The sequence below is a fragment of the Pan paniscus genome, chromosome 6 (genome assembly GCF_029289425.2).
Source record: "Pan paniscus chromosome 6, NHGRI_mPanPan1-v2.0_pri, whole genome shotgun sequence".
NCBI classification, from domain to species: Eukaryota; Metazoa; Chordata; class Mammalia; order Primates; family Hominidae; genus Pan; species Pan paniscus.
Genome location: NC_073255.2, coordinates 167731346 through 167759118, shown reverse-complemented (window position 1 = coordinate 167759118; position 27773 = coordinate 167731346). Strand labels below are relative to the sequence as shown.

Sequence of the window (27773 nt, the reverse complement as noted above, 5' to 3'; positions counted from 1 at the left end):
ATTCAGTTGTTACAAGCCTTGTTTAGTTCCCAAGTAGCAGGTATGGACTTCTCAGAACATACTGGTTTTTAGAACTCTCTTTGTGACACAGAAGTGTGGTATTTCTTAAACCCATAACAATATATTTGGAGAGCTCAAATGTGAAAGTCATGTCTGTAATTTTATTTAGAGCTTTTTTTTTTTTTTTTTTTTTCAAATTTGTCACCAACTTGCAATGAGCTTTCTTGGAAACATAGACGTGTTTATGTTGTTGAGTCTTAAGATGAACATGTGTGGGCTTCTGACGACACTGATGCCCAGTTTGTATGATTGGATGATACCTGAAAAGTGGGTCACTTCCTAGTCAGTGAAGGGTACACAGGGCTGAACAGGCAGGGCTTTTTGGCTTTTTCCATGCTTTTGTTTTTGTTTTTGGTGTGTGTGTGTACTAATTTTAGATACTCAGCTAGGTACTTGACTGGCTATCCTTTTTAGCATGTGATTTAAATTAATTTGGTTTTACCCATCAGTATTTATTTCAAGGGGACTAAATAAACACATTAAATGAAGCACTTAAGAACTTTCTATCTTCTTTTGACTATCCACAGCGGCGGGAAATCTCTGTCCTTTGAGGGTAGGAGGGAGCCAATAGTTAGGTCTCATGAATATGGTAGGTGATCAAACCACTGATTCAAGTCATTGTTTCATGTTATAAACATGGACTGAGCCAGCTACTACATTTCAGTAGAAGGTACTGTAGATTCAAAAGTGAACATGGGTCTGGCACTTCAGAAAGACACAGGTTAGTGAGATAAATGACTATAAAAAGAGGTAGCACTGTAGACTGATGTCCTGTAACAGAGGTACACGTGTGCTGTTAGAGCCAAGAGGGGGTCAAAATAAAAAGACAGGGCACACGGTGGCTCATACCTGTGATCCCAGCACTTTAGGAGGCTGAGGTGGGAGGATCACTTGAGGCCAGGAGTTCAAGACCAGCCTGGGCAACATAGATCCCCATCTCTACAAAAAAATAAAATAAAATAAAAAAATAAGCCACACATGGTGGCATGCATCTATAGTCCTAGCTACTTGGGAGGCTGAGGCAGGAGGATCCCTTGAGCCCTGGAGTTGAAGGCTATAGTGAGCTATGATCACACCACTGCACTCTAGCCTGAGCGACAGAACAAGATCCCATCTCTGAAAAAATGGATGAGTGAATTAAATTTCAAAATAGAGATTTAATGGAAAAATGAGAATTGTTGTGTACATGATTTATGAAGTGGCTTACATAATATAATTTTGGACATGAAAGCCCTGAAAAATAGCTTCTTATTTTAAGGATGAACAGACTGGGATTTATTTCTGAAATTCTATAACTCTCAGTCAGTTGTAAGGCTTTCATTATATAATAGACTTTTTTTTTTAACCAACGGAAGTTGGACCTCTTCAAAATGTGAGATCCAAAAAGGTTTTGGATATTGTTTGAATAACTCTCTTCTCCAAAGGAGACTGTTTTTGAAAAATGATTCTTTCTGACATGTTAAAATTGAATATTTCTGACACACCAAATGCACCAAAGTATTATATGTCATATTGCCGAGAGTAGCTATATAGCTTGTGGGAGACAGTTAACGTGAAGCTTTCTTGCATCTGGAAACATGGGGAGAGAGATGGCTTCTTCACACCCCCTTTCATGTTATATTCTACAGGGAAAGAATTTCTATCATGTAGACACTAGGTGACTCCCTTGTGGATAATTTCATTTAACAATGATTTCTGGGTGTTGCTCTATGCCAGGCACTGTTCTAGGAGCTGATGCGAAGGCTCAGCTGATGGGCTACAGACCTGAAGGCCTGTGCCCCTCAGTGGCACTTTGTAGGTAGATACAGAGCCACCATCTACTGGGTGCTTCTCCTGAGTGTGACAGTGTAGGCTGGGACACGATGCTACCCTTCAAGGAGCTTGAAGCTAAGGTTCTGTGCACAGATAAAATTAGAATAAATGCAGAGATGCTATAACAAGATGTCTTAGAAAAAAGAAAAACAAAGAATAAATGCAGAGAGAAAGAGAAATGTATAAAAGGTAGAGAGATAAACATACCACAAGTTCATAGAAAAGAAAGGTTGTGTGTTTATCTGTGGCTGGGATGATCAAGAAATGCTTCATGGATAAAGAGCCTTTGAGCCAGACATTGAAAGAAAGGTAATGTCGGACTTGAGGTCTTGGAGTATCCTCGTTGAAGGAAACATGAGCAAAGGCATAGGTAGGGATGGGAAATGCCGGGGTGCAGAGTGGGCAGGAATCGATTTGTAGTTGCTGGGCAATGATGTGTGTAAACCACTAAGGAGAAGATCAGGTAGCAAAGGTCCTTGGAGGCCAGAACCCAGAGGGCCTTGAATGGCACGTGACTAAATGATTTAAACTTAAGTTACTGGGGAGCAATGGAAGAATTTGAGTGGCTAGAGTCCCCATCCTGAAGAGGCCTTGCGGGGATCAGCATGTGGGTGCCTCTGGACTGTGAAATAGCCAGAGCTGGGAAGCCTTTTAGAGCTGCTGTTGTGGTCCAGGAGGGAGGTGGGGAGGGCCTGGGTGAGGGGAAGGCCACTAGATGGAGAAATTGAATTTATGAGATGGGATTTAGGAACTGCCTAGATAATAGGGGTTGGCCGATGGGAAGCAAAAATGCCCCCAGAGCTTTGAACCCAGGTGCCATTCATCATTTCTATGCCATCTGCCAGGCATTGCATAGCTATTATCTCATTTAATCTCCTCCTAATCTTGTGGGTTGGTATTTTCATCCTTATATCAGAGACGAGAAAACTAAGGGTCAGAGAAAATTAGCAATTGGTCTAAAATTGTACAGTTGTAACAGGATCTAGAACAGGGACTTCAGTACAGGCCTCCCTGACCCCCAAGCCTGTGTTCTTTCTACTGTACTAGGCTTGGAAGACAGCGTACGTGAGAGCAAAGACAAGCTCTGTCCACTCTGTGCATATTCAGTGTAGGTGCTGGTGAGATTCCCGCCTTCAGGTGTCCATCAAGTGGTTGGAGACATGGAGCCGAATCTCAAGGACATTGGGAGGATTGAAGGTCAAGGCTTAAGAACCATCTGCATCCTCATTTATTTATTCAGCAGCTATTTGTTGTGTCTTCGTGGGCCAGCTTGGCAGCATGAATGCTGTGACCAACAAGAGAGGTGTGTCCTTCACGGAGCTGCCAGGCTGGGAGGGAGCCCTGATGGCGTGGCTTGAGTGTAAGGCAGGAGGTGTGCAGATTGGCTGTAGGAACTTACTGGCCTAACCTTGTCAGGTCAGGGAAGCTCTCTAGAGGCAGATGTGGTTCTCAACATGAGACTCAAATGATGAGGACCCAGATAAAAAGTGGGAAAACAGCATACCCCAGGCTGTGGAAGTAGCGCGTACTCAGGCAGAGCAAGATAGGAACACAGTGTCTTTAAACCAAAAAAACGACGTGTGGCTGGAATGGAGGGAAGAGCAAGGAGATAAGACAGGTGAGCAGGAACCAGAACAAGAAATGCCCTGGAAGCTGTGAGACGCTTGGAATTCACCTGTGAAGAAAAGAGTAGCCTCATCTGAATTCCTTGCCTCGATTATGGTCTCCAATAGAAGATTAAATGGCTGTGGAGTCTAGAGGTTTTTTCCTTCGGTGTGGGCATCACCCCTTCTGAAAGGATGGTGTAATGGCTAATTGTATGTATCAGCTTGGCGAGGCCACAGTACCCAGATACTTGGTCAAGCACCAGTCTAGATGTCGCTGTGCAGGTATTTTTTTAGATGAGGTTTTACATTTATATCAGTAGAAGGAGTGAAGCAGATTATCCTTTGTAATGTATGTAGGCCTCATATATCATCAGTTGAAGGCCTTAAGAGAAAAAGATTGAAGTCCCTAAAGAAGAAGGAACTCTGTCTCCAGACTCCCTTCAGACTCAAGACTGCAACATCGGCCTGGCACGGTGGCTCACGCCTGTAATCCCAGCACTTTGGGAGGCTGAGATGGGTGGATCGCTTGAGATCAGGAGTTCAAGACCAGCCTGGCCAACATGGCAAAAACCTGTCTCTATTAAAAACACAAAAATTAGTTGGGCATGATGGCAGGCGCCTGTAGTCCCAGCTACTTGGGAGGCTGCGGCATGAGAATCACTTGAACCCAGGAGGCAGAGGTTGCAGTGAGCTGAGATCATGCAACTGCACTCTAGCCTGGGCGACAGAGTGAGACTCTGTCTCAAAAAAAAAAAAAAAAGACTGCAACATCAACTCTTCCCTTGGTCACCAGCATGCCCTGAAGATTGTGGATTTGTCAGTCCCTGTAATTGCATGAGCCAGTTCCTTAAGGTAAATATCAGTATCTACCCCCACCCCCACCACTCTCTCTCAATCTCAATCTCAGTCTCTCTCTCTCTCAATCTCAATCTCCCTCTCAATCGCCCTCTCCCTCTTCCTCTCCCTCTCCCTCTCTCCCTCTTGGTTCTGTTTCTCTGGAGAACCCTGACTAATGCAGATAGGAAGATAAATAAATTTAAGTTGTTTGGCTCCAGTTGATATTAGCAGAAAGCTGCATCAGGCTTCTCTAGGTGTTCTTGGTGTGTGCGTATATTGCTTTTTGTATAGATGAGAATAGTGAAATATAGAAGGGATGTGATGCACCCACAGTCATGCCGACAGTTGATGGGAGAGCCAAGGAGAAAACTCAAGTTTCAAACCTCTGGTGTAGTTCAGTCGCTTTCTTGCTATTTGGCCCTCATGTTTTTATTAGCAAGGTAATAAAGTTATTGAGTTTGCCGTGCGTAATTACTGGTAATGTTTATGGAATGTTCTCTGTATGTCAGGTGCTGTTTTAGTTGCCCTACAGGTGTTAGTGATTTTAATCCTTACAACTACCTAATGAGACAGGGAATAATACTATCCCATTTTACAGATTTTAAGCAATGAGTCCAGTGAGCGATGTGGTCATTGCTACACAGCTAGTGAGTGACAGAGCTGGACTGAAGACTCAGGCAGCCTGGCTGCAGAGGTTGTGCTATTGACTACTCCACCGCTTCTCAGCTTAATGCCCCGAGCACAGCTTTTCATCTCTCCCTTTGGAACCATTGTCCAGAATATTTATTATGGTAGTGTGCTCTTGGTAGGGCTTGTATTGAAAGAGAAAATGCTTATAAGTTATTTTTCAAGAGACCATCCGATAATGCTTCTTAGCTCATTGAAAAACAGAAAACATTCCCATTACAGCAACACTGTAGACCACCTACTGGAGTATATTTTTAGCAACTAGACTTTGCTGTCTAGCCTAGTGACACTGGTGGGCATCTGATTTGCCCAGGGTCATACAGGAGCGTGATAAAGTGGTGATATGAGTTGGCTCCTGGTTCAGCATTTTGGGGTGTGTTCTGGGGGAGAAAATAGCAAATCTCTTTGTGTGTGTCCCTTGGATCTTTGAGAGAACAATCATCATAACTCCCATTTATTAGGTCTGTTGTGTGCTAGATGCTGTTGTAAGTGCTTTATAAACATTGTCTCATGGAATCTTCTCAATAGCCCCGAAAGGCTGGCATTACCATCCCATTTTACATATAAAGTAAGCAGTGATTAGGGAGTCACATTTCCAAAGCAAGTAGCAGAACCAAGGATTAAACCTCATCTGAATGACTCCAAGCCAGTGCTCTTGGTCACTTGGCTATGTCTATACTGGGTGTCTATACTGGAGCTCTCTCTATATATACTGGGTATCTATACTGGAGCTCACCATTCTTCCCCATAGACTATGAACTCCATAAGGGACTTTCTCCATTGATTCACCACCATACTTCAGCACCTGCCAAGTACACTACCTGACACATAGTAGGTACTTAATGCATATACAGTCATGCGTCATTTAACAATGGGGATAGGCAGTTTTGTCATCGTGTGAACATCGTAGAGTGTATATACATAAACCTACATGGTATAGCCTACTACATCCCTAGGCGATATGATATGGCCCTATTGCTCCTAGGCCACAAACCTGTGCAGCGTACAGTACGACTGTACTGAATACATTGTAACACAATGGTATGTGCTCATGTATCTAAACATACCTAAACACAGAAAAAGTAAAGCACTGCAGTGTGTTACAGTGGCTACAGTGTCACTAGGCAATAGGAATTTTCAGCTCCATGTAATCTTACGGGCCCACCATCATGGGTGTGGTGCACCATTGACTGAAATGTTATGCTGCACATGACTGTATATTGAGCGAATAACAGACTCATTGTGTTCTCTGTGATCGCTTCCGAATGGTGAGAGGGCCAGGGCCAAAGGGCACAGACCTTTGAGTGTGTTATGGACTCATGTGGGTTTAGCCTTCACGACATATATGAATATATCATAATGTGTGTATCTAGTGTGTGAATATATATCATAACTTATCCACTTTATGGATATCATAATTTATCCATTTTAGTGATTCCAGGACATTTTGTCTATCTATGCTTTTTTTTTTTTTTTTGAAATGGAGTCTCACTCTGTCACCCAGGCTGGAGTGCAAGTGGCACAATCTTGGGTCACTGCAGCCTCTGCCTCCCCAGTTCAAGCGATTCTCCTGCCTCAGCCTCCTGAGTAGCTAGGACTACAGGCACATGCTACCACACCCGGCTAATCTTTGTATTTTTAGTAGAGATGGGGTTTCACCATGTTGCTGGTCTCAAACTCCTGACCTCAAGTGACCTGCCCGCCTCAGCCTCCCAAAGTGCTGAGATTACAGGCATGAGCCACCGTGCCTGCCCTCTAGCTATGCTTTAAGACAGGCCTATCAGCCCAGACTGGAGTCATGTAATACATGGCTCTGTCAGTAGCTCTCCTTCCCACAAATAAGTCTTGATGATCTTACACTCATCCCTGCCATTAGCATTCAGGACCAATCTTCTATAGCCTATACACCACACTGGTCTAGGACAGCACCTAAATAATACTCATGCTATAAAAAATTCATCAAGTTATATATTTTTAAAAACATCCCTAAAATTATCTTTTTCCTCTACTGAAAAGAATTTCAGGATTCCCTCTCTCTCACTGCCTCTCTTCACACACACCTACCTTAGTTGGTCACCTATTTTGTAAACATATCTTCTTTAAAAAAAGAAAGAAATGGCAGTACATGAAAAACTGCTTCGTAAACAGAAACTATATTATTTATATTTGTAGCATTTTTTTCCCCTTGAGGTTAATTTCCTTTGCTTCCCATAACTGGAAGCCAATGATTCAGTGCCATTATATAAGCTTATTTTCCCTCTTGGAAATAGTAAATTATAAGAGGTTTGACCCAAAAATATACATCAAAATTAGGCAGTATTTGGTGTTTAGCCTCCATCTGCCTTGTCTTCTTGTCTTTAGTTGTGCAAGTAGATGCTGATGATTTCTGGCAGAGCTAAAGTAAGTAAATCATGTGAATTTATTTTTTTTCCTCATAAAGCAGATGGCATGGTCTAGCTCTGGGCTTGTATGTTTCATGAAGTACATGGGTCTGAGTGCATATTTATTTTGTGAGCCAAGGTTTATGCCTTCTTCTATAATTTTCTTTCACCGAAAATTACCTGGAGAGCTAGAAACTCCATTTTTGTCAGTGTAAGAAGCTTTAGAATCTATATCCAGACCAAGGCCATGGAACAATGTAGATTCACTCAGTAAAAACTCACTAGCGGCCTTCTTTGTACTAGTCTGTCACCTTTGCTTGGCTTTGGGAAGCTTCAAACTAGGGCAGTTTATGTTTGGGAATGACCAGTCAAATAGCAAGACAGACATAGGCAAGGATGTAATTTTTAAAAATTTAAGTGGGGAATGGTGAAGCATGAATCAAAACAGAAGGTAGTCTTACCTTCTTGGAACTGTAAAATAAATGCATTTGAAAAAGGCACCCTCTCAACCTTCTGCGAGTCAGAATTTTTGCTGCCACCCCTCATTTTGAATCTCTATTCTGCATTTTTTATTCTTTTTTTTAGGAAGGAGGAAGAAAAATTTCTCCTGAAGAATTCATTGGAAATTAAAATTAACTTGCGTATTTTGTATTCTTTGGAATGTGATGAAGACTGATTTGAAAGGGCAGTGCTGGATTTGGTCAGGCATAGGAAAGGAAGACATGCAGTCGTCCTGCCTAGCTCATCCCCGCCACGATGGAGAAGTGGGGTTGCTTTCGTTGTACTTTTTTTCATTTGTTTCTTGCCAAGCCCAGTGGCTTCTGTTATAACATGTGGCAGCTTCTCCCTTGGAGACTGATTCAGTCCAAGTTACCATAATATTTAGGACCAGCTACAGAGACGTTTCTTCCCCTAAACCCATGCCAAATCTAAATCAAACTATCTTCTTCTCCTTAGCCGTTCAAATAGCTCCAGCTCTTATATAAAAATACGAGAAATACACAGGCCTCTTTTCGTTTTATTCCTGTTCAAACAGATAAACAAACAAGGCACATCATGCCTAGGTTGCTTTGAGCTTGATCACTTCCTCCTAAAGCAGTCTTACGCTGTGTTGATTTTAAGAATTGCAACTTAGGTGTTCTAGAACATATTCTGAGAGCATAGTCATAGTCTGTGATCTCAGAATATGTTTGCTTCCTTCTAGAACATCTGAGTTCTAGAAATTGCGTACAATAAACTGCTGTCAGTGCTGCTGGAGGAAGGAAGAGTAACTCTGACATCACTGGCCTTCAACAGGTGTGGCGCTGAGCTTCTGGGCCTCAGAAGCCCTGACTTCTAGAGGCTGGGGGCCAGCGGGGCAGGGAGGTGATCTCATCGTGGATGGCCACAGATCATCCACCTGCCAAACAGTTAACCCTGAACAAGTCACGTCAATTTATTTTGCTTTTAAAAAAGAAAGTTTGCAAAATAGAAAAAAAAAAAAGATTCTTCATAAATACATTTGTTCTGATCTGTAAATACCCTGGTCATTTCCCCCTTGGCATTTGATACACATAGTATAGACATATTTTAGTCATCCTTGCTCAAGTAATTATATTCCATAACCAACTTTATTAGCATAAATTAACTTCCTCATATTTTTAGCAAGAGTTACTTTCCTTCATTGCTTGGCTTATTGTTTTGAAATATGAATTACTTCAGCACAGTTCATTTTTGTGGATGGCATTTCTTTTTAATTTGTAATTATTTGATATATACAAAAGATGGTATGTAACATACAAGTAAACTCTAAAGCACAATTTTAAAGGTGCTCCAGTGAACCACCATCCAACTTAAGAATTGGCTCATTACAAATACTTGGAGATCTCGCTAAGTATCTTATTCCTAGCATTTTCCTGCTTTCCCACTATTCCGAAATTTGTATTTATAATTATCCTGATTTTTAAACAAACATATATTTTTATCACAGTGTAATGAGTAAATGTGTGTTGCTAAAGGTATTTTGAGACATATAAAAATAGTATCGGACTTTGCATGGTCTTTTTGGAACTTGAGATTTTCCTCCATATATTTGCAAAATTCATCCATGTTTTCAGGAATAGCTACAGTTCCTTCATATTGCCAGAATATTCTAGTGTGTGAATATATCATAATTTATCCACTATCTTATTTATTGAGGGGGGGTGGGAAACAAGGAGCTCTTTTTTTAGACATGTTGAGTCTGAGATCTCTATTAGAAATCCATTGGAAATGATGAGCAGGCAGGTGGATGCAGTTATTCAGGAGAGATGACTGAGATGGAACTAACAGCGTGTAGATGGCATCTAAAGCATTGTCTTCCCAACTGTTCTTAGAATGATGGGCCTGGGCCGTTTAGCCCATCAACTGAGATTTTTGTGTTAACAGTTTTTTGTTTTTTGTTTTTTAATTTCTTAAAGGTCTATCTGGTGTTTTTTGTTTGTTTGCTTTTTCCCAAATCTGCCTGGTCACTTTGTTCAAGTGTGACTTGTAAGGGAGTAAACAAGGAGAGTATGAGCTTCAAAGAAAATGGGGGGAAGTATTTTGCCAGCTCTCATGGAGTTTTGTGAGATCCAAAAGAAATGCTATATGTAAATTTGCTTTGTAAACTGAAAAAAGTTATGCACTCAATTATTATATTTGATGATGGCACCTTGTTGGGTTCTGGTTAATGCCTCATATTCACTGAGTGCTTACTTTGTCTATATTAACACATCTCATCTTTATAGCAATCTGTGAGAAGTAGGTACTGTAGATTCATATTTTACAGAGGAAAGTACAGCTTATAAATGGTAGACCCAGGATTTGAATTCATAGAGTCTGCTTCTAGGAGCTGTGTTCTTAGCTCCAATGCTATGCTGTCATATTGATTTCCTGCCTGCCTTCTCCTTCCTTCCTTCTCCCCTCCCTCCCTCCCTCCCTTCCTTCCTCCCTTCCTTCCTTTCCTTCTTTTTTTTTTTTTTTTTTTTTTTTTGAGAACGGGGTCTCACTCTGTCACCCAGGCTGGGGTGCAGTGGCATGACAATAGCTCACTGTAGCCTTGACCTCCTGGGCTCAAGTGATCCTCCTGCCTCAACTTCCTGAGTAGCTGGGACTACAGGCACATCCCACCATGCCTGGCTAATTTTTAAATGTTTTGTAGAGATGTGGTCTCCCTATGTTACCTAGGCTAGTCTCAAACTCCTGGACTCAAGTGATCCTCCCACCTTGGCCTCCCAAAGTGCTGAGATTACAGGTGTGAGCCACCACACCTGGCCATAGTGTCCTTCTTTAAATGACAGGTTTCCTCCCACTCCTTCAGCTTCAAGAGTACACACATTTTAGGGTCACATTTCAGCATGTCCACCTTGAACCCAGCTACAAAAATCCCACCCCAGGCAGTGGGCCCCCAGCAAAGGGCCGTGTGTGCTGACCTAGTTTCACCACCGAGCCCAGCCCCAGACCTCACAGGGCACTGCTCACCTGCCAGGTGCCCACTCTGTGCTTGCTGAAAATGGTGTCTTCTTGATTTCACTTATTTGCCTGAAGCCACCCAATAAGTCAGTAGTGGGCCAGAGAATAGAAACCAAGTCTCCTGCCTTTCAAGTGTCACATTTGTTTTGTGTTAATAAGCTATATACCTCCAGGGGATCTGGCAGAAATCTGAAGGTGGTTAATTTTACTGCAATAAATACTTAAGAATCCTTTTTAAAGCAAAGAAGTCAAGCCCCCACCAGGGAAAACACAATCTGCTCTGAGGGCCTTTGACAAACTGACATGGGCACTAGGACTAGGTCATGGATCATTGGCCCTTGATTCTGTCTCCCACTGAGCATCCCAAAGGGGTTGAGACCTCTGCTGGAGCCACTAGGCTTCAGCCGGACCTGGAAATGTTCTCGCAAATGAAACTGGAATGCATGATGTCCTGGATTCAGCGGGTCACAGCTGACTGCCATCAGGAGGTGTGACGGAGAAGGTTCCATTTCTGCGACCCTGTGGTGATACAGGTCAGGACCCAGGCGAATTAGCTCAGCCATCTGAATTGGCACCTCTCTGCTTTTCTCGCTGAGTGACTGGTGCCTTGCAGTTGGCTTCAGATGTTTGTGAATGTGCTGTGTTTCCTAAAGCCATGTCACTCAGGAAGAAGATGCAGGTATTCAGGAGGAGGGAGAAGAAAATCTGAATTAGAAACAACGTGAGGATGGAGAGCACAGGGAGGGATGGGTTACCTTTGTCATCAGAAAAACGCCAGGCAGATTTTAGTCCCTCAGCTAATAATACTATTTGAAAAATTGATGGAGAAATTTAACTGGAAGGTTTCAGCAAGACAAAAGCTGCATCTCCAAGGCCGGACTCAGCGTGTTCAGGTGGGAACTGGGTGTGAGTGTAATTGTCAGAGGGGAGGGTTGTCACAGGAGGTGCACGATATGAAGAGTCACAAGGGGACGCATTATTTCCATGAGTTCTCACAGTTCCCAGGGCAGCCACAGATGGTAGTGGTTTATGTCTGTCTCTGCCTTGACAGAAGGGCAGTAGGCAGTTGTGGCAAGAAAAACGGACCAAATGAGGGCTGCACTCAGCAGGTTAAATTTGCTGTCTGTTAGTGTTCCTAGGTGAGATGCTTCAAAACTAGAATGCTCTGCTGGGACTTTTATTTCCCTTAGAAATAAAAGGCCAGGCGTGGTGGCTCATGCCTATAATCCCAGCACTTTGGGAGGCCAAGTCGGGCAGATCGCCTGAGGTCAGGAGTTCGAAACCAGCCTGGCCAACATGGCAAAACCCCATCTACTAAAAATACAAAAATTAGCCGGGTATGGTGGTGGTGGGCGCCTGTAATCCCAGCTACTTGGGAGGCTGAGGCAGGAGAATCACTTAAACCTGGGAGATGGAGGTTGCAGTGAGCTGAGATCGTGCCCCACTGTACTCCAGCCTGGGAAACAGAGTGAGACTCCATCTCCCAAAGAAAAAAAAAAGTTCTTTGTTCACACTTTCTCTGCGCTGCTGCAAGTGACTTTGGTGCCGTTTCCTGCAGCCTGTGTCGGTGGCTGGGACTTTCTCGACAGCAAGGCAGGCCGTGCATGAGGCCTATAGGACCCAGGGCTGCCTCCCAATGCTGACGCCCCTGCGCTGTGTGAGCTTGGGTAAGCCAGTTTGGCTCGCTTCACCTCAGGTTCCTTGTTCCTATGTGGACAGGTTGCTCGTTTGGAGGATTAATAATGATGGGGAATGCAAAGTGTGGTTGGTTTTGCTGGGGAAAAGAGCAGGGAAGTGGAGACCTAGGCAGGTGATGTCACCTCTCTGATGAACTCCAAGGTCTCTGTCAACACCGGTGCCCTTGTCCTGACATTGCGGGGTTTGTGGCATGATTGGAGAGACCTTGCGTGCTCTCTGGGCAGCCCTTGTTAGTGTCCCCCAACTAGCTGGGAGATCCAGAGTTTCATGAGAACCCTCCCTCCGTGACAAAATCCGCCTTCCTCGCTATCAGGCTCAGGTTGTCCTGTGCCCCCACTGAGCCTGCTCATTATTGATTAATGAACTTGTAAAATGAGAAGTATTGTTTTACCAGAAGCTACATGTTTATGTGGTTGGTAAAATGAGAAGAGTTGCTTGAGAACTGGTTCTCCTTTCCATGAGTATATACAAGGTTCAAATCTGGGCTTTGTGGTTATAAGACATGTTGAGTGAATAAAAATGAAGGAAATGCTGGGCATTTATCACAATTTTTTTTTTTTTTTTTTTTTTTTTTGAGACAGGGTCTTACTCTGTCACCCAGGCTGGAGTACAGTGGCACGATCTCGGCTCACTGCAGTCTCCACCTCCCAGGTTCAAGTGATTCTCATGCCTCAGCCTTCCGAGTAGCCGGGATCACAGGCGTGGGTCACTGCACCCGGCTAATTTTTGTATTTTTTGTAGAGACAAGCTTTCGCCATGTTGGTCAGGCTGGTCTCGAACTCCTGGCCTCAAGTGATCCATCCGCCTTGGCCTCCCAAAGTGCTAGGCTTACAGGCATGAGCTGCTGCGCCTGGCCTTTCACAATTCTTAAACTGTTGACTTACAGAAACACAGACCTGTATGAACACACAGATCACTTTAGAGGTCCGTCTCAGAACTACCTGCTGTCATGAGTGATGTACAGATAAAACATGGAAGATCTAGAAACTAGTCATTCCTAATCTCTGCCATAAGTAAACATTTTAGTTTAATGTTAAAAGGTCACTCAGGGTTATTGTGAGATTTGATGAGATCATGGCTACAAGGAACCTTTAACTGTATGAATGAAAAATCTAATGAAACTGCAAAGTCACTCCTATTTACTAAAACCAGTGTAGTGGCTGTTTCTGCCTCTTTTCTTTCCCTCCTCCCTTCCCTTTTCTTCTCTGTTCTTTCTGTCACTTTCCTCTCACTTTCCTCTCCCTTCTACCTTATTTTTTTCTTCCTTCTCCTTCCTCTCTTTCTGGCATTAGCAGTTTGTTTGTTTGTTTTTGTTTATTTTGAGACCGAATCTCGCTCTGTTGCCCAGGCTGGAGTACAGTAGCCCAATCTCGGCTCACTGCAACCTCCACCTCCCGGGTTCAAGCCATTCTCCTGCCTCAGCCTCCCGAGTAGCTGGGATTACAGACGCCCGCCACCACACCCAGCTAATTTTTGTATTTTTAGTAGAGATGGGGTTTCACCATGTTGGCCAGGCTGGTCTCAAACTCCTGACCTCAGGTGATCCGCCCACCTCAGCCTCCCAAAGTGCTGGGATTACAGGTGTGAGCCCCCACACCCGGCCCTGGCATTAGCAGTTCTTACACAAGAACAGCGTAGGCATGAATCCTGCCTTCATGGCACTTACACACTAGCAGAGGAATCTGGCAGCAAATAAGCACACAAAGGCAGCTGCAGGGTATGATGTGCCGTGACGTAAAGGGACAAACACCGTGAGAGTCTAACTAAAGCCTGGCATGTGTCAATCCTGTGTACCTATTCAGAAACTAGGGTTCATGACGGTGCTTCTGTTGTTACCTATTAGAAGTAGCTTTGTAAGCACAAAGATTGTAGTTTTGTGAAGCTATGTAGTACAGAGTCACTCTGGAAGGTTAGCATTATAGAGTTTTTTCATAGAAAGGATGGATAGATAGAAGTTTTTCCTAACAAGCACAAGTGGCAGTCTTTGAAAACTAATTTTTTATGTGTACATTGTAGGATTGGAAGATAACTGTGGTTGAGTGTGATAAACTGAAACTTTTTTAAAAATCTATTATTATTTTTTACAAGTTAAGTTAGAGCCAGATATGCTGATTCTCTATCATTTTCAAAAGAGGAATTGGAAAAGGGAGAGCTTGTTTATGTGGTATTCACAATAGCGTCTGCTCCTGAAGAAAATTTTTGGAAAAATCTCATGAGTGTCCTCAGACTGAAAACAGGGATCCAGTCTGTTGTTCATGCAGGACTCAGGAGGCGAGCGAGCATGTGATACCAGGAAGGGTCCCATCCCTGCCCTGCTGGGGAGCCCTCAGTGGCGAGGTGGCGAGTTCAGGCTTCACTTCAGAGCATGGATACTGCTGCATAGGTGCTGGAAGGGTGCTGCATGGGTGCTGGAAGCTGCTTGGCATAGTGCATGTCCTGTTTCCTGCCACTTGGAAAGAGGACTGTGGAAGTCAGGTCTTCCCAGTCCTCACCAGTGAAGCAAGCAACGAATGCCTTCAGTCCAGGTAATATGTCCAGGCTTTAAATTCTCTGGATCTGTCTTTGGATACCCTGGGAAAAGTCTTGTCTCTTCTTAGGCCCTTCTGACTAAAAGCAGCCAGGACTTTTAAACTGACTAATTTTTAAAGATTTCCAAATAGAGAAAATTAAAGCAAAAATTTATGAAGGCTGAAAATGATCTTTCCAACTTTTCTCATTCAGAGTAGAACACTGGAGCATTGAAAGTTTGTTCATGTTTGTGATTGATCACATATTTAAAAAATTGTAAAATAAAGACCTTACTTTAATGTTAAAAGTTCACTTCAACACCATCATTTCTACGAGGTTCTAGGTCTTTTGTGAACAAATTAAATATAGTGCTTTCTTTATAACATGAATTAAATCTAGATCCCAATGATATTTGGCACCTTCTAAATACCCAGATGGCCACTGCGTTTGCCTTGAAGTGAAGACGTGTGTAGAGTTTTAATCACATGTTTTATTTTTTCTCTTTTAAATATCGCCTTTTCAATAGTTGCTTGTTAATGAATGACTGATTGTTTACTGCAGTTTATAATCAGGAATTTGAACATTAAAAAATTCTAATCAGGATACAGGTTAAAAAACACTTTCCCTCTCATTCTCTCTTTCCTTATGCTAGAACAATAAAAATAAATTGTCCTCCCCTTGAAAACATAGTAGTTTAAGAAATTTTATCATTCTCTTCTTGAAAACTTAAGTTTAATAAAACAGTTCAGAGGAAACTTAATTATAGTTCTTATACTATAAAAAGCTCTTATAAAAACAGGGGTAGGGCCACAATAAATTTCACCTCTTGAGCATAACCACCACTTGAAAAAGAAAGATGTAGTTAAACAATTATTTTTGCTTTATCTTCTCCATTGTTTAATGCCTGAACATACTTGGATTTTTTAACAGCAGGAACAAGACAGAAGACTTTGTTAGCTACCCAGGTAAGATCACTTGAGTCCAAAGACCAGATTCCAGAACAGACCGCAGATTCCTGTTGAGGACATGGGTTGTCAGGACAGCCTGGAGGCAGAGGGGTAGATTCTGTTGTAGCGTCGTAAGTGACATTTTGGATCAGATTTTTTAACCCTCTTTTGTTTTTGAAAGTGAGTAAATATTCATAGCAGATTATTCTCATGAAACAAGACTGACACTATGACCTCAGGGAAAGAGTGCTTTGGGGGGAACTGCGTATTTAATTAAGCAAAGAAAGAGCTGATGAAAGGGGCTGAGTGGCTCAGAGCTGTTGTTTCTTCTGCTGAATTTTTCCACATAGGAGCACAGAAGTCCTGAGAACACTGCCTCTCTATATGTTGTGCTCGGTCCACACACTGCCAACAAATGTGCATACACACACACACGCACACACCTCAAAGACAACCCCTCCAGCCTATGGTTTTCCTGAACTAGCTTTCCCAAAGTACCTTGAGCACTATGGGTTCAGACTGGGGTTTGGGTTTGGTGACAGCTGTCAGTGCTCCAAAGGCAGAGGACTGAACTTAGGGCAAATCTGTGGCAACAGAAAGCTCTTTTCTGTTCCATGAAAGTCATGGATGATGCTTTCAGATCCTGTCTGCAAATTGCCCAACATCGCATTGATAATGGAAACAAATGATCTGACACTCACATAGCTAAATATAATTTAGAATTTTGATGTGAGGTTGAAACATGAAAGATCATGCTTTTCAAACTGCTGTGATGACTTACACAGACAATTCATTTTAGATAATGGTGAGTTAAGCCTGGCAGCCTCTGAGCGTTTTTCACTCATTTGTTCAAACACCTGCAGTTGGGTACTGATGCACATGTTTAATTGCTTAAACTTAAATTATAAAATCCCTAAAAGGATGTTTTTCTCCTAGAAAATAAGTCAGGTCTCTTGCAAAGGCTGCCTGCTTTCATGAGCTTCTTGTATTTCCCGGGATGCTTATGCGCCAGCCCCTGTTAGAAAAGGTCTGCTTTTAAACACAGGAAGTTGAGCCCTTCAGGGAAAGTGCCGATGTCTGAACCATCAGCAAAATCACTACACCCATTCCCTGGGAAGTCTAGTTCATCAGAAACAAGTTTAATTCAGGAACTGTAGTTTATCCAGTTTCCGTGAAGGCAATTAGCACTGGGCAAAGGGCTGTTTGATCAGCCTAGAGAGAGACCGCCTTTACGCCTAAAGCTCCAGTCATTTGTCTCTACTCCCGCCGACTCGCAGCGGCCACAGAAGACATCAGAACTGGATGAAAATGGCCCTGCCCCTGCGACAGGGCAGGGCGCTTCTGGCTTGCGCCTTGTTATTTGTCCCTTCAGTGGTTCCTAGCTGTTGTGACGTCAAGGCTGCCATTCAGAGCACAGAAAAAGGAAACCATGGCCTCTCTTCGCATCAGTAGCCCGGACAAGCTGTTGTTTCTCAGGCATCCAAAGCGCTTTCTGTCTGGCAGAGCTGTGCATTCCATGCCTGGGTGACCTGGTTAAATGGAGGAAACCAAATGCTATCCGCTGAATGCTCTCCAAAACAAGCATTCCGCCCTGCGCGTCTCAAGCACAGGCTTCACTGCCTCCGAGGACTGTGAAGGGAACAGCAGCACTGCCTGCATTTGCTGCTGGCATATTCAGCTTCTGGTCAGGGTCTTAAAGGAGAAAATAACATCCTCAATGGCCTCGATTAATGCACACTCACCAACGTGTTTGTGCTGCCTTTGGGGTCAGTGCTACAAAATCCTTTTTTAAAAAAGGATTCGGAATCACAGTCAGAAGTTCAAAACTGCTGAACTGCCACCTCTTCCTTCCTGTCTCACTTCGGCTCACGCCATTCCCCAATTTCAGGTTTCTGAATTCCAGAAAGGCTCTTGTGTATGTGAACATATTAATCTTGCACCATGCCTTACTGAACGTGTGTATGTTTTGCACACACATGAGAAAGACTCACAAGTATAATGCGTGGATCACAACTCTAGGATTTTCTCAATGAAGAGTAACACCTTATGCTTTTCAGAGAAAAGGGGCTATTTCACAGTGTCACAGAACTCTCTTTAGGAGCAAGCGAAGATCTCTGTAGCAAACATCAATCCTGCAAGGCCAAAAGCTCACTAATAAAGTTCTGATCACTTAGAGTGACTGCCTAAGAATTGACCAACTTCAGACTAAATTTTCTGAGGACATACCTTCTTGGGTTTCTTTCTGGCATGAGAGACTATTTTATTAGATTCTTGGATTCAATTATAGTCACCAGAAAAAGCAAGGTTATAACAACCACGCTTTGTGTTCCAGAGTTGTCTTAGTTAACTCAGTATTCATTTGAGGTTTTATGTTACAAATCCCATTAAATCTTTCTCAAAATAGCCCTTCTGTGAACATTTGATGGAAGAATATTTGCAGGAACCAAAACCATTTGATATATACACCGGTATATGTCAGGAAGGATCGTGATACAGGGGTGCCTTTTTAAAGTGGGTTATTATACGACAGAATTCTTCCAGGTCCCTGACTCTTGTCTTCTGAAAAAAAAAAAAAGTGGAGATCTTCAGAGGACTGGATAAAGACAGAATGGATGGGGTGAATTATGTAAAGTTAGGATTTAGACTGAGGGTTTACAGGGCTGCAGTCTCGTTTTGCCTCAACAGTCAGACTTTCCCAGGGTCTGGCCTAATACCATACAAATGTCATATCCACACTGGCATTGATACAGTGGTGGGAATGGGGCATGGGGGTGATGAGTATAGCTTCTTGCTGAGTGCTCTGGTCTGGGTGAGCCTGAGATCTTGAGAGAAAAACTAGGACATTATTTCCATCGTGGGCTGAAGAATTAGTTCTGCTACTTGCATATCAGTTAATCCTTTTCTTCTTTTTTTTTTTTTTTTTTTTGCTATTACTACCATTTCAGGAGGTACTTGTTATCTGAAGATAACTGATACAGGACCACTACTGCTGTTTTAAGAGGATTGACTTAAAACTGAATCACACATTTAAAAACAAACAGTCACTTTTTTTTTAAAGATCTTATTGGGACTAAGTCCTGAAAAAAATAAAACTAAAGTTGAAATTTAGTTTGTTTTATATAATAGAAATTTGGGATATGATGCAACAGCATGTTATTTCTTAGAAGAAAGATTGAATGTTGACTTCTAAAGCAGAATCATATAAAGAAGATGATTTTTGTACAAGCATTCGAATTTCCCCAAAGGCCTCTCTTAATCTTTTGATATACAAACCATTCTCTTGAAGAGTCTACCTCTCATGTAATCACCTCTGTTGACTTTCTCTTCAATTGTTAACTGTTGAAACTGTCTTTCATCTTGTCAGTGACCCTATGTGACTCATGCAGTTTGCTGGTATCATTTTTATCAACTGTGTGAAAATCTGCAATTCCACCTTACAAGTGAGCTACATTGGATTTTCATTTTATTCTATGACATTATTCAACCAAGAAAGTGAGCAAGAATCGATGCTGATGTTAATGAGGACTAATAATAAGTGATCACTGTATTTGTCAATATTTTTATATGATGATGACCTTTGCTTCCTTATGCAACTTGGTAACTACAGGGATTCAGATAATGATTACTCGAGTAATGAATCCCCACCCCCTGCCAAATAGTATGTTGTATTTAAAGTACTCAGTATGGTTTAGTGGGCTTTATAATCAACCACATGTAGATTTGGAAGCCACCCCTGACACTTCACTGAGTTCTATAACCTTGAGTGTGCTATTCACAGAACCTAAGATTCTTGATCTTTTATGTAGAGTAACAAAACCAACCTTGCATCATGGTCATGAGGATTAGAACCCATATGTATAAAACCCTGAGTAATACCCTGTGCATGAGTTTAAGAAATAGTCCTGTCCTCATTAGCGCTGTGATTGCTTTTGTGTGGTACCTTACATTTTATATGAGACTTTTACACTTATTTTATTTAATTCTTTATATAAGCCCAGAAGCTAGAGAGCTTAAGTTTTACCCTCTAGACATTGCAAAGTCACAGAAAATTTTTGAGGAATGCAGCGACATGAATTTTACTACAGTTTAGAAGACCACAGCTGGGGACTCTGTATGCCCCGCATCAGCTAATACCATTTGATAGCCATTTTTTTCATGGCATAGGTGAGAACACTAAGGCCCAAGGATATGATGTACTTTCTTGGCATCACATGGTTTGCTTCTGGCACAGCCAAGCCTAGAACCCAACCTTCCTACTGCCTGCTGTGTTTCTTCACCACCCAGTTGCTCCTTGGCAAGTGAACCAATTACAAAGGCTGTCTTACTTGTCCAAGGACAGAGAGAAAGGTGCATCCTGGGTGACTGGAAATGGGAGTGGGAGGGAGAGGATGGAGGCAGCAGACATTGAAAGTAAGTATTGACTAGACTTGGTGACAGAATGGCTCAGCTCGGCTCAGTGAAGAAGGGAGTCCAGAGGCCAAACTTTCAACCCTGGTGGGATGGCTATACAGTTAAGTAAAGTAAAATCAGTAGAATGGTGTTGGTTTTTTTGCTTCATGATGAATTTAAAGGGACTGCCTTATCCAGATAGAAATATGTTAAAGATATAGGTAGGAGAGGTAGCTACCATTAAAGATACAGATTTGAGATTAATGCCACAGAAGGAGAGCTGAAACCACTGTACTACATATAACCGTGTGTGTGTGTGTTGCACATATGCGCACACGCACTTGTGTTAAACTGGATTTGTTGGCGTATCTCCAATTCAAACCTGGGTCAGGTGATTATGTTGTAACTTACTGCCCAGTTATAATCACAAACTGTTACACCTTCATCAGAAGGAAGAGCGAGTTCCCTAGATCAGTGTGTTTGTGTGTTTGTTTTGTTGGATGGATCCTGCCGAGGCACTGAGAGACAGACTTTGCTGGGCCCTGTTTTGTAAACAAATCTGTTCACGCACGCTTTCTTCTATCATTGGATGTGTACACTGGCTCTGATTTTCCCACCCGACACGCCAAAGCCTAAGCATTTAGAAGCTTGTTTTCTTTTAGAAGTAGGCAGGCACCAAAGAAAAACCTGCATATGCATTTAAAGTGTGCACATCTACCCTAAGTAAGTCTTTGGATCTTTACAGTTTTAACTCTGGGCCATGTACAGTGTATTTCAGCCCACTACACACGGCAGACCTGCGAGATGTCCTGACAGCCCCCACAAAACTATGGACTGAGCTTAGTGCAAAAGAGAAAGCCCTTCTTACCCTTAAAGTTCATTGTACGGGCCATTGTGGGATTAGTCACCCCAGATGATAAAACATAATACTGGTTTTCCTAAGTAGGGGTGATTCAGCTTTCTCTTAGATTGGAATATGAACTTAATGTATATAATACATACAGTCACTTCCTGAACTTGTAGTTTTTTGCATGTTTTATTTAATATTCTAGCCAGGTTTAAGTTTTTATGGCAGGAAGTATGTGAATGGTTATGACAGGAGTAAATAACATTTGATTTTATGATTACAGTACAGGAAGTAACTTTTCACACCAAATAAATCTTTGGGAAAAAAGTGCTGGCTTATAAATTTAACGTACATAAATTTTCCAGAATCTTGCTTACAGTCGCCTGTGCTCTCTTAAATGGAACTAAATACCTGGCAGGTCTTTTTTCTTTTAACTTTTTTTTGTCAACGAATGTCTTTGTTTTAGAAAGAGGCATTTTCAAGTGTTTTGATGTGACCCAACGTGACCTAAAACCATTAAAAGATTCTAAGCAAAAATAATAAGGCCAAACTTTAGTGTAAATAGCATGAAAGGCTTGAAAACTAAATACAAAATTATTTTTTCCTTTAAGAGTAAATAGCTAGGCTAGGCATGGTAGTTCATACCTGTGAACCTGTGAACCATTGCTTTGAGGGGCTGAGGTGAAAGGATTGCTTGAGCCCACAAGTTCAAGACGAGCCTGGGCAACATAGCAAGACCCCTTCTCTATTAAAAAAAAAAAAATAGCCAGATGTGGCACACGCCTGTAGTCCCAACTACTCAAGAAACTGGGGCAGGAGGATCACTTGAGCCCAGGAGTTTGAGGCTGCAGTGAGCTATGATCACGCCACTGTACGCCAGCCTGGGCAACAGAGCGGGGGCTCTGTCTTAAATGACCAAATCATTTTTCATCATTAAAGCCCGGGAAGCCTCCAAACTGCCACCGAGGCAAGTTCCTTCCAGTGACTCCTATAGCCATGATCTGCAGGCACTTGGGAGGAACAGCCTGTTAACATCAGAGAGGCTGTTGCATGTGAACAAGTTTACAGAGAAGAGGAAAGAATTGGATAGAACTTCAGTTACATTTCATCATAAGCAGAGCTTTAACAGAGGCTTTGTTTTTCCTTGAATAAAAAAATGAATAGCAGGAATACAAGATTTAGAAAAGATTTCTTTCTTCACCCTTTTCATCTTAAAGCCTAAAGATGTTGTAATGAGAAAAATATTGTGACATTCCTTTCTGAAGGTTACTATTACACACACGTGAATTATGTGAACGAATGGGTGGATGCCTGGCAGATTAAAATGTAGAGTTCCAGATGCATTCATAACCACCATGTGGCTATGACACAGTGGCACATCATTGGGCTGGGAGTGAAAGGATGAAGGTTCAGACTTCAGCCCTGTGTCTGGGAGCCTCACCCAACCACCCTGACGGAAAACAGCATCTCTGAATCCCTTCTACCTCTACAACTCGTTACCACACATTGTGCAACTAAGTAACTTGCAAGTTATGTGAAACTGTTTTCACAGGATCAGCAGAGTTACCACTGCTTCGTTGTCCTGAATCTTCATTACATTTTTACAGACAATATATTTGCATGTGACATGGTTAAAAATCTACCTTGTGTTTTTATGGTCTTTGTAGGTTTTAAGGTAGTTTCTTATATGCTGTTTTCCTTGCTGTGCAGCCAACCTGGGTGTTACTGGCAGACATGCTGAGGGCAGGCTCTGGATGTGGAGTCAAGGTCAGGCTCCCTGGCTCTGAATCCTGGCTCAACCACCTACTGATTGTGTAACCCTGGGCATGTCCTTAAGCACCCAGGGCCTCAGTTTCCTTATCTGTAGGATGAGGATTAAAAATAGAACTTACCTCCAGGGCTGCTGTGAAGATTAAACGAATGGACGGATGTGTAGCTCGTGGTAGCGCCTGAGCTGGCCCTGCATGTCAGTGTGCTGTTCTCGCTGATGATGAAACTGGCTTAGCGAGGTTGGGTGATATGCACAAGAGCAAATTAGCAAAAAAGATGAGCCAGAACTCAAACACGGCCTTAGGACTTCTCAGTGGCTGGTGCCCTTCCGTTGTGAGACCACTCTCTCTCCTGCCTATAAAAGTGCCACGAAAGAGTGCGCTCCATTTCATTGTTTAAAAGAGAACTGAGTAAATGTTAAACATGAAGGACATTTGTCACGGGGTTTTACTTTGTTCGGAGAGGGTGGACTCTATAACTCTTGAATGGTGTCCACAGCATAGCAAGGACCTGGACAGCCTCCATGGTTTCATCACATTCTCAACATCCAGCCTTAGAAATAGCTCCCTTTAGGTCCCCAAATTAACAGGAGTTTCTAAAGGATAGCAGCTTTTTTGCAACTGCTGCATCTGTTAGATTCATGTTCTCTTTGCTCCCCTCTCCCCAAGCTTCTATTTCATGATCTTTTTGTTGTTTTGCTCTACTTTTCCTCTTTTTAAAACCTCTGCATTGGCCACCCAGGATTTAAGAGGAACTTTTCTGGAAAGCTGTCTGAAACAGGAACAAATTACACAGAAACACTGAGAGCTGTGAACTTGTGTGTATACCTGACATAGTGGGAGAGGGGGGCTTCCTTCTAAGTAATAGAGAAGAGTGAATATTCTAATCATTGAGTAGTGGTCAGGCCTGTAATCACTGCTTTTTCTTTTGCTGAGCTCGGTATCAACGGACAAGCTCAAAAATTGTAGCTATTTAAAATTACTCTCCATGTAAAGGGTTCCTGTTCCTTTGATCCTATCACAGACGATTCCTTTTTTTCTATTGAGGAGGTTCATAAGATCTCGTGGGCAAGGGCTGAGGAGATGACTATTGCACAGTGTAGTTGTTTTAAATTAAAAATTTACCTCTAGTTATAGGTGCTACTTTTTACTCACCCTCAATTTGGAGATTACATCATGCAGGCTGGGCACAGTGGTTCATGCCTGTAACCCCAGTGCTTTAGGAGGCCAAGGCGGGAGAATTGCTAAAGGCCAGGAGTTAGAGACCACCCTGGGCAACATAGCAAGGCGTCATCTCTACCAAAAAAAAAAAAAAAATTATCTGGGCATGGTGGTACTTACCTGTAGTTTCAGCTACTCTGGAGGCTGAGATGAAGTGAGACCCTGCCTCTAAAATAAATAAATAAATCAATTATGTATATCAGGCAAATGATTTCCATACTTTTCTTGTTAAAATATCAGTTTGGTAAAGATGGTAAAAGCTTATCACATCCCAGGAAGTCGAGGCTTCCGTGAGCCAGGATCACACCACCGCACTCCAGCCTGGGCGACAAGAGTGAGACCCCGTCTCAAACAAACAAAAAAAAAAAGTGAAAATTCCCTTCCAGAATTTCACATCCAAAAATGTGAAATAAAAGATTTGGGGTCTAAGTGGCAAAGTGCTGCCGTGTTTCAAGTTAAGGGCTTCCATGGATTGTGTGATAAATACAGGTGTGAATTTGGGTGATTTGTTTTATTCTTCAGTGCCCATTAAGTAGAAGCTTGTATTTTCCTCCTTCCCCCTTCAAGAGCCCCCCTCCCCACCATGCAGGCACATGGAGGCCCCAAGTTGGAAGCACATTCACAGCCTGAAGCTGAAGGACAGGCTCTGAAAAATCTTTCTTTCAGCAAAACGTCTACTAATCTCAGAAAGTGAGCTTTGTCACCATTGATACTCTGTAAGGTGGGATGAAAGCAAGTTTTCTTACTCATTTTGCCCAGTTGTCAAGAAATGCTGCTCTTCTCTCTAACATAAATTAACAGGTTTGGCTACAGCCTAGAGAAATACAAAATGTCACATTTTAGCCTTAGTGGCCGGTTTTCAAAGGGTGCCTGAGTGTGAACACCATGTCGGCTGCTCTGTTAGTGTGGCTGGGTCTCATAAATAGGTATTTTTCTACCCCTGTGATGGACAAATCTGAAAAAGTTTTTTCATCTTACAAGCCCAGAGGATGGTATTTAGAGGCTGATTTTTGGTATCTCAGTTCCTGGTAGGGAAGATGAATTCCGTATTTGAAATTTGGGGACAAACAAAAATAATTCTTTCTTTTTCCTTGAAGGGTTAATGCTCCAACCAGCCTCAGATTGGTTCGCTTGAATCTTAAAATTACTTTTCTGGTCACGCGCACCGAAGGTCTAAGCATTTGTGAAATGTCTTTTTTTTTTTTTTTTTTTTTCCCTCTTGATGCTGTTCTCTTTGGGCTGTCTTAATTACACAGGGGTTGAGAAACCAAATTAAAATTAGGCGTGTCTGGTCAACAGTGATCACGTTGCATGCTTTTAGCTTTGCTTGTTGAAGTTGCTTCTCCTCCCTGAGTGGCTTTCCTCCCCACAATTTTTTTTTTTTTTTGAAGGAAATATCATAAGCTCTTTCAGAAATACTCACAGGAAGTGAGAGTCCGTATGCTGGTTACTCACCAGCAACTGAGTGTTGGCAGGTGGAGAATGCTACCGCAGCCCGCCCAGACGGATCTGCAGACTGGCCCCATCGCAGAGGATTAGACACAGGGTGCATGGATCATAGGGTTTTTGAACAGAAGGGAGTTTTAAGAGGAAATTGGTCACTGCGTGTCATCTCGAGGGGTGGTGATTCAGGGAGCAGGGCTGGGGGTCAGAAGACACGTGGCTGCCATTTCAGAGGTTCCTGCTCACTTCTCAGAGGGCAGGCTGGCTTCTAAAAATCAACGCTCCCTCCACCCCCAAACAGCGATTCTTCTGCAGTGAATCACTTCCAGAAATGAATAGCCACAGTTTTTTGGAATGAACGTTGTGAAATCCCTCCTTTATAATGGCAGGTTTTCAGTTGGTGGTTTTATCAGAATTTCTCAAGATCAAAACGAAACCTTCTCTTTAAAAAGGAAAGAAAGTACTATCGATACAGAAAGCAAAAGTATTTCCAGTCTCCTACTGAACTGTCACGGCAGACCTCTCTGTATCTATATTTAGAGCTGTATGTCCATATATTTGCCTGAATGTGTGAGTTCTTGGAAGTATGGATTCATTGCCAGGAGCTGGTGATTTCCTAAGCAGAGGTCGCTAACTACAAGAAATGTTACACTCGGTGAGTAGGTGGTAGTTTCTGAAGATTATTGGTAACCCAGTGTTGGTCGTCTTGTCATGGATTTAAATGACGGCTAGCAAGCTCTTAAACACCTTCTGCTTTATATGATACAAAGTATGGAACTGCAGGACGCACAGACAACTGTGAAGGGTTTTTAAGAATATGGATTCATTGAATAATCAGTGAATCTTGTGAATATACTAGACCTTTGGAGGAGGAAAGGGTGTTTTACAGAAGGAAGTGGTTTGTGGGGGCTTTTAAAGGTACAGTTATCGCTTTTCTATATTTATTTTCAGCATCATTCAGTCCTCCTATATGAAAGAAAGAAATGGTCTCGATAGAGAAAAAGTTATGCTGACTCTTTAAATGAAGAAACTTGATCCTCATGTTACTCTTAACTGGACTTTTTTCCTCCTAAATATTCATAAGGGAAACTATCCCATGAAGGCAACTAACTTTCTGGCAATCTCTACGATGTGTCTAATTCAGAACCCGGTGGGCTCTCCATGCATTATTGGCAGCACTTTTATCCAGGGGCACAGACAGGGAATAGGGTTACTGGAAACAGGGAGTGTAGCTCAAGGAATTGTTCTCTCTCTGGAGTGGATAAGTTGTTTGACCTACTGACTCATTTCATAGGAATTAGGAAAACAACCTAGTGTGGTTTTTATTGTTAGTCCTGGAGGATTCCAAAATCTGTGTGCCTGCAAATAAGATGAGCTGGGGAAAGGGAGCACCGGCATTTGGTGTTTCTACTTGCCTCTTTTCCTGATGGAATCCAATCCTCTGCTTCCAGGACAAGTCCTGCGCTTGGGGATCCTCTGTACGCCCGTTCACTGGTGAGTATGTATGACAGCAATTTCTGATTTCACTAGTTCTTGCTTCTAACACCTAAATGGTGCTTTGTCTAGGGAAACGCTTTAAAGAGCATTTTCCCCCAGTACGTTTATAATACATTTCATATTTACCTACAGAAAATACTGTGGATGTGATAATAATTATAAAAGACAACCCACAGACAACAATGAAAGTTAAGAATTAAGATATATTCTGATAGATTTTTGCAGCATATTGACATAAAGGCAGTTTTGGTTTTGACATATGTACACTAAAATGATATCTGTAATGCTATTAAAACTCAAGTATACAAGGCACCAGTATATTCTGGCAAAAATAATATAATGATCAACAGTTAATGAAAGGCTTGTGCTTTGAGCTTCTAACAAAATGTTAATATGTAGAGAAACTTGTGATTCATGATGCTTTGGTTCTCAACCAGAGTTATCAAATAAGCTAAAAGTATCAGAAGAGGACAAAGAAAGTACGTAAAACATGGATAAAAGCAGAAACCGAGAAAAGATAGCTTTGATATTTAAAGTGTTAGATTATGGCCTCTATATAATGTCATATATGCCAGATCCCCCCCCCAAAATCACACCCT

At 42.2% G+C, this 27773-nt stretch overlaps 1 long non-coding RNA gene across 1 annotated transcript; it reads right to left on the bottom strand.

Moving 5' to 3' along the window:
* Positions 1-918: 918 nt before the first annotated feature.
* On the bottom strand, positions 919-26552 carry LOC134730718 (uncharacterized). The gene is made up of 2 exons (XR_010112646.1): positions 23137-26552; positions 919-17537 (listed from the first exon to the last, which is right to left on the bottom strand). It is a non-coding gene; the product is annotated as an uncharacterized LOC134730718 (long non-coding RNA).
* Positions 26553-27773: the final 1221 nt, after the last annotated feature.